Raw genomic sequence first — 13,200 nt, 5'->3', positions numbered from 1 at the left:
ACAGAGGTGGGTGTGTGATTCTAATAAATTATGTTATTTAATTAAGTGTGTGGTGTGTGTTTTTTTATTTTTACTATTATTATTTTAAATCATTCGAGTGGGTGTAAAACTCGTTGGTTTCACAAGCAACTTTTTGGGAACAATGTTGCCAAAACTGTATCTTAAAATCATTTTAATTTCAAATGTATTCCAACTGTCTTCATTGACTACAAACATATGTCATTTTTACATTGTAAAAAGGGCCTAATTTGAAATCATGTCCTGTTTGGATCTTTTGCATTGACATGATCAGGACAGCGAAGTCTAACACAGACTATATTTTTAAACGTTTCGTTTTAGTTTAGTAGAGTTATTTTATTTATTTCCCCACCAAACAAAGTAACAGGCTAGAATGATGAACTCAACTTAATCTAAATAATAGATTAATACAAATATTTATATTATAAGTAGCCTCTTGCTATCACTTATCTAATATTTTCTAAACCTTGGGACTGGTATCGAACGCATAATAATGCACGTAGTTATTATTTTGCACATATAATACACGATTAATTATTACTTTTTTTGTTCTGTAATTTTATCAGGATAAAAAGGGAATTTGTGGGAAGCAGATTCCAGCGGAGAGAAGATCTATCTACCAGAGAAACATCAGACCATCAACGATGCTGGCTAAGAGCATTCTGGAAGGTAACACAGTTCTATTGTAGTCTATTCTATTCTATCATTTCCTATTCTATTTCATAATATACAATTCTATCCTATCCTATGCAATTATATTATTTTGTAAGGCAGGAGACAGGAGACTACTTTGTCGTGTTTTCTAGTAATGGTTTTACTGAATGAACTGGTGTTCATTCTCTCTCTCGCTCTCATTCAGACTTGTTACAATGTCTTTATTTTATAGGTACAGATAGAACTAAGCAGGTAAAATACAATTTTAGATGTTTTGTGAAATGCTTTTAAAGTGGAAAAGGACGATACATAAATAATTGAGCTTATATTCAATACTTTCTATATTTTAACGTAATTTATTTAACCAAATCTGACTGATACCAAACCTGCTTTATTTAACATAATAACATTGATATCTAACTTGCTTTATTGAACCTAATCTATCTGATATCTAACCTGCTTTATTGAACCTAATCTGTCTGATATTTATCCTGCTTTATTGAACCTAATCTCATTGATATCTAACCTGCTTTATTTAACCAAATCTCATTGATATCTACCCTGCTTAATTTAACCTAATCTGTCTGATATCTAACCTGATTTATTTAACCTAATCTGACTGATATCTAACCTGCTTTATTTTAACCTAATCTTACTGATATCTAACCTGCTTTATTTAACCTAATCTGAATGATATCTAACCTGTTTTATTTAACCTAATCGACTGATATCTAACCTTATTAACCCTGAATTCTAACCTGCTTTATTTAACCCAAACTGTCTGATATCTAACCTGCTTTATTGAACCTAATCTATGATATCTAACCTGCTTTATTAACCTAATCTCATTGATATCTAACCGCTTAATTTAACCTAATCTGTCTGATATCTAACCTGATTTATTTAAGATAATCTGTCTGATATCTAATTTGCTTTTTTTAACCTAATCTTACTGATATCTAACCTGCTTTATTTAACCTAATCTGAATGATATCTAACCTGTTTTATTTAACCTAATCTGTCTGATATCTAACCTGCTTTATTTAACCTAATCTGACTGATATCTAACCTGCTTTATTTAACCTAATCTGAATGATATCTAACCTGCTTTATTTAACCTAAACTGTCTGATATCTAACCTGCTTTATTGAACCTAATCTCATTGATATCTAACCTGCTTTATTGAACCTAATCTCATTGATATCTAACCTGCTTTATTTAACCTAATCTGAATGATATCTAACCTGTTTTATTTAACCTAATCTGAATGATATCTAACCTGCTTAATTTAACCTAATCTGTCTGATATCTAACCTGCTTTATTTAACCTAATCTGAATGATATCTAACCTGCTTTATTTAACCTAAACTGTCTGATATCTAACCTGCTTTATTGAACCTAATCTCATTGATATCTAACCTGCTTTATTGAACCTAATCTCATTGATATCTAACCTGCTTAATTTAACCTAATCTGTCTGATATCTAACCTGCTTTATTTAACCTAGTCTCACTTATATCAAATTTGACTGATATCTAACCTGCTTTATTGAACCTAATCTGACTGGTTTCTAACCTGCTTAATTTAACCTAATCTGACTGATACTGACCCTGCTTTATTTAACCTAATCTGACTGATACTGACCCTGCTTTATTTAACCTAATCTGACTGATACTGACCCTGCTTTATTTAACCTAATCTGACTGATACTGACCCTGCTTTATTTAACCTAATCTGATTGATATCTAACCTGCTTTATTTAACCTAATCTGATTGATATCTAACCTGCTTTATTTAACCTAATCTGTCTGATATCTAACCTGCTTTATTTAACCTAATCTGTCTGATAGCTAACCCTGCTTTATTTAACCTAATCTGTCTGAAATCTAACCGTTGCTTTATTTAACCTAATCTGTCTGATATCTAACCTGCTTTATTTAACCTAATCTGATTGATATCCAACCTGCTTTATTTTAACCTAATCTGATTGATATCTAACCTGCTTTATTTAACCTAATCTGACTGATATATAACCTGCTTTATTTAACCTAATCTGACTGATATCTAACCTGCTTTATGTAAATTAATCTGACTGATATCTAATCTGACTGATATCTAACCTGCTTTATTTTACCAAATCTGTCTGATATCTAACCTGCTTTATTCAACCTAATCTGACTGATATCTAACCTGCTTTATGTAAATTAATCTGACTGATATCTAACCTGCTTTGTTTAACCTAATCTCATTGATATCTAATCTGATTGATATCTAACCTGCTTTATTTAACCTAATCTCATTGACACCTAACCGGCTATATTTAACCTAATCTGACTGATATCTAACCAGCTTTATTTAACCTAATCTGTCTGATATCTAACCTGCTTTATTTAACCTAATCTCATTTATATATAACCTGCTTTATCTAACCTTATCTGAGTGATACCTAACCTGCTTTATTTAACGTAATTTGTCTGATATCTAACCGGCTTTATTTAACCTAATCTGACTGATATCTAACCTGCTTTATTTAACATAATCTCATTGAATTGAACATGCTTTATTTAACCTAATCTCATTGATATCTAAACTGCTTTATTTAACCTAAACTCATTGATATCTAAACTGCTTTATTCACCCTAATCGCATTGATAGCTAACCTGCTTTATTTAACATAATCTGATTGATACATCCATAAAAGTAGATAAAAAAAATATCTATCCTATAGGCCTAACCACACCGTAAACCTGCAATAATTTGCATGCAATTACTTTTCTTCTTAACAAACAGTTAACATCAATATAATGAACAGTTATACGAAACGATCAAGTTTACTTTTAGCAGTTTACTAGAATATATTATATTATATTATTATTATTATTATTATTATTATTATTATTATTATTATTATTATTATTATTATTATTATTATTATTATTATTATTATTATATATGATTATATTATTATCTCTATGTCATCTAACCTCAGTTGTTCTGTCTCCTCGCAGGGTACCGTCCGGTGCAGGGTGACCCGTACCTGGGGCCAGCCCCCCTCCCGCCCCTCAGCGACAGGATGAGGAAGAGGAGAGCGTTTGCTGACAAAGAGCTGGAGAGGATCATGCTGGAGAGAGAGTACAAGGAGAGAGAGATGCTAGAACCCCCTCAGGCTGCCACAGCCTCTCTGCTCTTCCCCAACAGTCTGGTCCGCCATGCTGCAGAGTACAAGTCCTACAAGACAGCCCCGGAGGAGCCTCACCACAACAACAAGGACCTCTGTCGCTTCCTGTCGCCCAGCTGTGTGGACCTGAAGTACGCGCCAGCCCCAGCAACATGGAGCTCATCTCCTCCAACGTCTCCGTGGCAACCACCTACCGCCAGTACCCTCTGACCTCTCCGCTGACCTCTCCGCGGGGGTTCATGGTGGCCGCGTGGCCCCCTCCCTCCTGTACCAGCAGTGCCTCGCAATGCCACGGCCGTCAGAACATGAAGCCAGGTGCAGTCTGGGATCCCAGGATGATGACCGCTGCCGCAGAGAGCCTCCCGCCCGACCACGATGCCACGGCAACCACTGCCGTCACTGCCGCCAAACTGGAGGGGTCAAGGGTCGCTGTGGGCCTCCCCGAGGGTTCTGACCCCCAGCAGCAGGACGGCCCCGCCCAGTCCCAGGCCCCTCTCACCCAGGGGGGGCACCGCGAACGATCAGCCTTCTCTCCCCCGAAGAGAGGCTTCGGACAGGCCTTCCCTCCTTGTACACCTCCCCTCCAGCCTCACCCCCAACCTCACCCTCACCCTCCCAGTCATGAACATGTCCTGAACAAGCTGAGCAAGGACAGTGCCAAACACACACTATCCATGAAGCTCAACTCCTTCCACTCACTCATCCAGCAGACATTGAGTGAGAAGGCTAGGGTCGGGGCTGGAGAAAGAGAGAGGGCCGGGGCCGAGGTAGGAGCTGGGGCTGGGGAGAGAGCTGGGACCGGGGCCGGAGTCGAGCTCCGGGGCCCCTACTGTAAAGAACTGCTGGAGGAAGCAGCCAGAAAGTACCGTGAAGGACCTTCTAAGGACTTCTACAGTTTCAAAGGCTCTGATAGATACAGCAAGGAGTTCCTGTCTAAGTCAGCCGGGGCCCAAGATCGTGTCCAGCCAGTCTCTGTCCTTCTCTGTGGAGGCCATTCTGAATAGGCCATCACCGGCTATGAACAGAGTTTCACAGTAACGTTATGAACAGAGCTTCACAATAACATTATGAACAGAGCTTCACAATAACATTATGAACAGAGCTTCACAGTAATTACCAGGAACGGACTGGGACCAAAAATCAACCCCGTATTTTTCTATATATTATATTTGATATGAGCATGTTGTAAATCTCTTTATGGTGTAGAGTATTTAAATGTATCACTAATGTGTCAATAAACTTGATAAATAATCAAGCTCTTGTATCAGGTTTGGTGTTTAATTCTTTGGATACATTTGATGTAATGATAATGATTTAATGATAATGATTTAATGATAATGATTTAATCATAATGATTGAATTGTGTTTGAGGTGATGGGATGTGGGTCAACCTTGTCATTGACTATTGGTTATATATTAGACATTAAGATAAAAAAAAAAAAAAATTCTCAAGCATTTCTAAGGACTGGATTCAATCCGTAGCACTGAAGTTTAGCGTCACAGCGTGATTGAAATTGAAAGGCAATGTTCCCACGTTCACGGTAAACGCTTTGATAGGGCACTCTGTAACTTTTCAACACTACGGATTGAATACAGCCCAAGTACAAGTGTTTGGAAGTCATTAGAGAGGATTAAAAATACAAATAAAAAAGATCAATGTGTTTTATAGAACACACTGTATGTACAAAAGTATGTGGACGCCCCTTCAAATTAGTGGATTTGGCTATTTCAGCCACACCCGTTGCTGACAGGTGTATAAAATCGATCACACAGCCATGCAATCTCCATAGACAAACATTGGCAGTAGTATGGCCTTACTGAAGAGTTCAGTGACTTCCAACGTGGCACCGTCATAGGATGCCACCTATCCAAAAAGTCAGTTTGTTAAATTTCTGCCTCGGTCAACTGTAAGTGCTGTTATTGTAAAGTAGAAATGTCTAGAGCAACACTGGCTCAGCCTCAAGTGGACGGGACTGCTGAGTGCTGAAGCGCGTAGCGCCTGAAAATCGCCTGTCCTCGGTTGCAACACTCACTACCGAATTCCTAACTGCCTCTGGAAGCAACGTCAGCACAAGAACTGTTCGTCATGTTCGGCTAGGCCCCTTAGTTCCAGTGAAGGGAAATCTTAAAGCTACAGCATACAATGACATTCTAGACGATTCTGTGCTTCCAACTTTGTGGCAAAAGTTTGGGGAAGGCCCTTTCCTGTTTCAGCATGACAATGCCCCGTGCACAAAGCGAAGTCCATACAGAAATGGTTTGTCGAGATTGGTGTGGAAGAACTTGACTGGCCTGCACAGAGCCCTGACCTCAACCTCATCGAACACCTTTGGGATGAATTGGAACGCCAACTGCGTGCCAGGCCCAATCGCCCAACATCAGTGCCCGACCCACTAATGCTTTTGTGGCTGAATGGAAGCAAGTCCCTGCAGCAATGTCCCAACATCTAGTGGAAAGCCTTCCCAGAAGAGTGGAGGCTGTTATAGCAGCAAAGGGGGACCAACTCCATATTAATGCCCATGATTTTGGAATGAGATGTTCAACGAGCAGGTGTCCACATACTGCTGGTCATGTAGTGTACCATTCAGGTGGTTCTAGGTAGTTTGTCCTTATTTATAGCAATACTTTTTTCACCTCTTCCACACCAACTTTTTCGGAATTCAAAGCTACATGTTTGTCTTTCACTATTTGGTCCGTTATGCATGAATATGAAGGCTCAGCATTTGTTGTTTGCATGTCGTGCCTAGATTTGCTAATCTTGTCAACCAAAAAATGATGAAAGTTCTTGAAGTGGTTGGCAATATCAAAGGGTTTTGTTAATTAGCCATCAGCCTCAATGAAGGATGGTCCAGTTAGCTTTTCTGCCTAGAATTTAAATTAAGGTACTCCTGAGCTTTTTACTATCATTCTTTATATAAGTTATCTTTGTTCCATAGTACACTTTCTTCTTCTTTTTGTTTAGTTTAATTATGTGATTTCTCAGTTTACTGTATGTTTACCAATCTGCTGTGTAGCCAGACTTACTTGCCATTCCCTTAGCCTCATCCCTCTCAGCCATACAGTTTTTCAATTCATAATCTATCCACAGGGATTTGGTCGTTTTAATAACAGTCAGTTTCTTTAAGGGCCTATCAGTAACCGGAAGAAGTTAAATGCTTCAAGTGCAGAGTCAGGATGTAAAGTTGGATAGAAAATATCACGACTGATGGAGACAGATCATTGGTCAGTAAACTTTCCAAATGTCGACAAAACAAAATATGCTAGACAAGGTGGGATCTTTTTGTGAAGAAGAACTTGACTGGCCTGCACAGAGCCCTGACCTCAACCCCATAGAACACCTTTGGGATGAATTGGAACGCCGACTGCGAGCCAGGCCTAATCGCCCAACATCAGTGCCCGACCTCACTAATGCTCTTGTGGCTGAATGGAAGCAAGTCCCCGCAGCAATGTTCCAACATCTAGTGGAAAGCCTTCCCAGAAGAGTGGAGGCTGTGATAGCAGCAAAGGGGGGACCAACTCCATATTAATGCCCATGATTTTGGAATGAGATGTTTGACGAGCAGGTGTCCACATACTAGTGGTCATGTAGTTTATGTTCTCTGTGCTGCAGATGTAATGTCTCTGTCCAGTGGAAATACGATCGGTCCATAAATAATGGACTATATATTTTCTAAAAACATTTTTCTGTCTCTCTGTAAGTCTGATCCGCAGCATTCCAGGATAATGTGAAGGCATGAGCCCTGTTTATACCTGGGTCTATTGTCCTGGTCTTGTCCACTTTCTGATTGGGTCCACATTTGTCGACTGATGTAGACAATCAAAAGATGCATTGCAGTCTGTTTGTGATTAGATCTTACTGACCACTTCCAGAGGCAGTCGAAGACGCATGTTGTACTGACAGCCTTGAATCAGATCCCAGATCTTTCCGGTAACACTGTGCTGGGCTGTTAGTTGCTACTTGACTACCTGCCAAATGTTTCATTTTTTAGTTTTAATAACCGTTTAATCAAAACTCTGCATTTAACACATCTTAGTCTTCATATTTTCTTTGCTTGACTTTTTTCATGCAACTTTTTCACCCCGGACGTTTTATCTGGTTCTACAGGACCCTTTATCTGGACATGGTTCTACAGGACCCTTTATCTGGACATGGTTCTACAGGACCCTTTATCTGGACATGGTTCTACAGGAGGCTTTATCTGGACATGGTTCTACAGGACCCTTTATCTGGACATGGTTCTACAGGAGGCTTTATCTGGACATGGTTCTACAGGACTCTTTATCTGGACATGGTTCTACAGGACCCTTTATCTGGACATGGGTCTACAGGACCCTTTATCTGGACATGGTTCTACAGGACCTCCACCAGCCGAAACAGCTAAGTAGTAACATTAACCCTATGCCATCTAATTGCAGTCGCTGTACTCCTAATATACAGGAGAACTATCGCCTTATGGTGAGGATAGCAGTGTTGCAAGCCCAGCTTCAGATGCAATCGTTAGGCAAGGGCAATTTGAAACAGCGTCTGTGCCACCAGTAAGAACAGATAGTATTATAAATCCCCCCCACACAGTCCCCGCAGCAGGAACATTTTCTCAAGGCTTCTGGAAAGAAATGCTGTCGGCATGCTCAAACGTTGTAGCTCATTCAGCTGACAGAAACGTTCAACCGGTTCTCTCCATTAAGCAACGAGTCGGAGTCAGAAGCCGAGCCTTCTCAGGTCTCTCCTACACCCATTACCGGGTCTGAGTCGCCGAAGCCTCCCACCATTAGCTCTGACAAATTGAAAACCCTAGTCATTGGCGACTCCATTACCCGCAATATTAGACTTAAAAATAATCATCCAGCAATCATACACTGTTTACCAGGGGGCAGGGCTACCGACGTAAAGGCTAATCTGAAGATGGTGCTGGCTAAGGCAAAATCTGGTGAGTGTAGAGAGTATAGGGATATTGTTATCCACGTCGGCACCAACGATGTTAGGATGAAACAGTCAGAGGTCACCAAGCGCAACATAACTTCAGCGTTTAACTTAGCTAGAAAGATGTGTCGGCATCAAGTGATTGTCTCTGGCCCCCTCCCAGTTAGGGGGAGTGATGAGCTCTACAGCAAAGTCTCACAACTCAATCGCTGGTTGGAAACTGTTTTCTGCCCCTCCCAAAATATAGAATAGATAACTGGCCCTCTTTCTGGGCCTCCCCCACAAACAGGACTAAGCCTGGCCTGCTGAGGAGTGATGGACTTCATCCTAGCTGGAGGGGTGCTACAGGACCAAGCCTGGCCTGCTGAGGAGTGACGGACTCCATCCTAGCTGGAGGGGTGATACAGGACCAAGCCTGGCCTGCTGAGGAGTGATGGACTCCATCCTAGCTGGAGGGGTGCTACAGGACCAAGCCTGGCCTGCTGAGGAGTGATGGACTCCATCCTAGCTGGAGGGGTGCTACAGGACCAAGCCTGGCCTGCTGAGGAGTGATGGACTCCATCCCTAGCTGGAGGGGTGCTACAGGACCAAGCCTGGCCTGCTGAGGAGTGATGGACTCCATCCTAGCTGGAGGGGTGCTACAGGACCAAGCCTGGCCTGCTGAGGAGTGATGGACTCCATCCTAGCTGGAGGGGTGCTACAGGACCAAGCCTGGCCTGTTGAGGAGTGATGGACTCCATCCTAGCTGGAGGGGTGCTACAGGACCAAGCCTGGCCTGCTGAGGAGTGATGGACTCCATCCTAGCTGGAGGGTGCTACAGGACCAAGCCTGGCCTGTTGAGGAGTGATGGACTCCATCCTAGCTGGAGGGGTGTTACAGGACCAAGCCTGGCCTGCTGAGGAGTGATGGACTCCATCCTAGCTGGAGGGGAGCTCTCATCTTATCTACCAACATAGACAGGGCTCTAACTCCTCTAGCTCCAATGAGACAGGGTGCAGGCCAGGCAGCAGGCTGTTAGCCAGCCCAATGAGACAGGATGCAGGCCAGGCAGCAGGCTGTTAGCCAGCCCAATGAGACAGGGTGCAGGCCAGGCAGCAGGCTGTTAGCCTCCCCAATGAGACAGGGTGCAGGCCAGGCAGCAGGCTGTTAGCCAGCCTGACAGCTTAGTGGAGTCTGCCACTAGCACAGTCAGTGTAGTCAGCTCAGCTATCTCCATTGAGACCGTGTCCGTGCCTCGATCTAGGTTGAGCAAAACTAAACATGGCGGTGTTCGCCTTAGCAAACTCACTGGAATAAAGACCTCCTCCATTCCTGTCATTATTGAAAGAGATTGTGATATCGCACATCTCAAAATAGGGTTACTTAATGTTAGATCCCTCACTTCCAAGGCATCATAGTCAATTAACTGATAACTGATAATACCTTGATGTGATTGGCCTGACTGAAACATGGCTCAAGCCTGATGAATTGACTGTGTTAAATGAGGCCTCTCCTCCTGGTTACACTAGTGACCATATCCCCCTCGCATCCCCAATAGGGCGGAGGTGTTGCTAATATTCTACGACAGCAAACTTCAATTTACAAAAAATAAAAAGACTGCATTTTCATCTTTTGAGATTCTAGTCATAAAATCTATGCAGCCTACTCAGTCACTTTGTATAGCTACTGTTTAAAGGCCTCCTGGGCTGTATACAACACTCCTCACTGAGTTTCCTGAATTCCTATCTGACCTTGTAGTCATGGCAGATAATATTCTAATTTTTGGTGACTTCAATATTCACATGTAAAGGTCAACAGACCCACTCCAAAAGGCTTTCGGAGCCATCATCGACTCAGTGGGTTTTGTCCAACATGTCTCCGGACCTTCTCATTGCCACAGTCATACCCTGGATCTAGTTTTGTCCCGTTGAATAAATATTGTGGATCTAAATGTTTTTCCTCAATAATCCTGGACTATCGGACCACCATTTTATTACGTTTGCAATCGCAACAAATAATCTGCTCAGACCCCAACCAAGGATTATCAAAAACTGCGCTATTAATTCTCGGACAACCCAAAGATTCCTAGAGGCCCTTCCAGACTCCCTCCACCTCCCCCGAGGACGTCAGAGTACAACAATCTAACTGAGGATCTAAATTTACCCTAGATGCAGTCGCATCCCTAAAAACGAAAAAGACATTTGTCACAAGAAATTAGCTCCTACAGAAAATACCCCGAGCCCTGAAGCAAGCTTCCAGAAAATTGGAAGGGAAATTGCGCCCACCAAACTGGAAGTCTTCCGACTAGCTTGGAAAGACAGTACTGTGCAATATCGAAGAGCCCTCACTGCTGCTCGATCATCCTATTTTTCCAACCTTATTGAGGAGAATAAGAACAATCTAACATTTATTCATGATGCTGTCGCAAAGCTAACTAAAAAGCAGCATTCCCCAAGAGAGGATGGCCTTCACTTCAGCAGTGATGAACTTCTTTTGACGAAAATATCATGATCATTAGAAAGCAAATTACGGACTCCTCTTTGAATCTAAGTTTTTCTCCAAAGGTCAGTTGTCCTGAGTCTGCACAGAAGTGCCAGGTCCCTCAGGTTTTTTAAATCCTGTATCTCTCGACACATTCACGAAAAATAGTTATGGCCTCTAAACCTTCCAGCTGTCTACAGGACCCTATTCCAACTAAACTACTGAAAGAGCTACTTCCTGGTCTTGGCCCTCCTATGTTGAACATAATAAACAGCTCCCTATCCTCCGGATGTGGACCAAACTCACTAAAAGTGACAGTAATAAAGCCTCTCCTGAAAAAGACCCCATCAAACTAAAATCGGCCCATGTCAAATCTCCCATTCCTCTCAATCATTTTAGAAAAAGCTGTTGCGCAGCAACTCACTGCCTTCCTGAAGACAAATAATGTATACAAAACGCTCCAGTCTGGCTTTAGACCCCATCATAGCACTGAGACTGCCTCCAGTCTGGCTTTAGACCCCATCATAGCACTGAGACTGCCTCCAGTCTGGCTTTAGACCCCATCATAGCACTGAGACTGCCTCCAGTCTGGCTTTAGACCCCATCATAGCACTGAGACCGCACTCGTGAAGGTGGTAAATTACCTTTTAATGGCGTCAGACCAAGGCTCTGCATCTGTCCTCGTGCTCCTAGACCTTAGTGCCACTTTTGACACCATCGATCACCACATTATTTTGGAGAGATTGGAAACCTTAATTGGTCTACACGGACAAGTTCCTGCCTGGTTTAGATCTTATCTGTCGAAAAGATATCAGTTTGTCTCTGTGGACCGTTTGTCCTCTGACAAATCAATGGTACGTTTCGGTGTTCCTCAAGGTTCACTATTGTTTTCACTATATATTCTACCTCTTGGTGATGTCATTCGGAAACACAACTCGGACAAACAGAGATGCTAGTTCTAGGTCCCAAGAAACAAAGAGATCTGCTGTTTGATCTGACAATTAATTTAGATTGTTGTACAGTCGTATCAAATAAAACTGTAGGACCTCGGTGTTACTCTGACCCTGATCTCTTTTTGATAAACATACCAAGATTATTTCAAGTGCAGTTTCTTTCCATCTTCGTAACATTGCAAAATCAGAAACCTTTTATACAAAAATGATGCAGAAAAGCTAATCCATGCTGTTGTCACTTCTAGATTAGACTACTGCAATGCTCTACTCTCCGGCTACCCGGATAAAGCACTAAATAAACTTCAGTTAGTGCTAAACACGGCAGCTAGAATCTTGACTAGAACCAAAAAATGTGATCACATTACTCCAGTGCTAGCCTCTCTACACTGGCTTCCTGTTAAGGCTAGGGCTGATTTCAAGGTTTTGCTGCTAACCTACAAAGCATTACATGGACTTGCTCCTACCTATCTCTCCGATTTGGTCCTGCCGTACATACCTACACGTACGCTACGGTCACAAGCCCCCTTATTGTCCCTAGAATTTCTAAGTAAACAGCTGGCTTTCTCCTATAGAGCTCAATTTTCATGGAATGGTCTGCCTATCCATGTGAGAGACGCAGACTCGGTCTCGACCTTTAAGTCTTTACTGAAGACTCATCTCTTCAGTAGGTCCTATGATTGAGTGTAGTCTGGCCCAGGGGTGCGAAGGTGAATGGCAAGGCAATGGAGCGACAAACCGCCCTTGCTGTTTCTGCCTGGCCGGCTCCCCTCTCTCCACTGGGATCCTCTGCCTCTGACCCTATTACGGGGGCTGAGTCACTGGCTTACTAGTGTTCTTCCATGCTGTCCCTAGGAGTGGTGTGTCACGTCGTGCCAGGCTTTTTTGAGCTATACTTGACCTGAGTAGGTTGAGTTACTGACGTGATCTTCCTCCTCGGCTCGTGCAGTGGAGGAGATCTTTGTGGGCTATACTCAGCCTTGTCTCAGCGTAGTAAATTGGTGGTCTGCCGATATCCC

General features: G+C 42.4%; 1 pseudogene; it reads left to right on the top strand.

The window, feature by feature from the left end:
- Nucleotides 1-588: 588 nt before the first annotated feature.
- LOC123488740 lies at nucleotides 589-5,078 on the top strand (annotated as a pseudogene).
- Nucleotides 5,079-13,200: the final 8,122 nt, after the last annotated feature.

This window comes from Coregonus clupeaformis, unplaced genomic scaffold, assembly GCF_020615455.1.
Source record: "Coregonus clupeaformis isolate EN_2021a unplaced genomic scaffold, ASM2061545v1 scaf2441, whole genome shotgun sequence".
Classification (NCBI taxonomy): Eukaryota; Metazoa; Chordata; class Actinopteri; order Salmoniformes; family Salmonidae; genus Coregonus; species Coregonus clupeaformis.
Note: the sequence above shows the minus strand (reverse complement) of the source record. Positions and strands in the feature narration are given on the sequence as shown.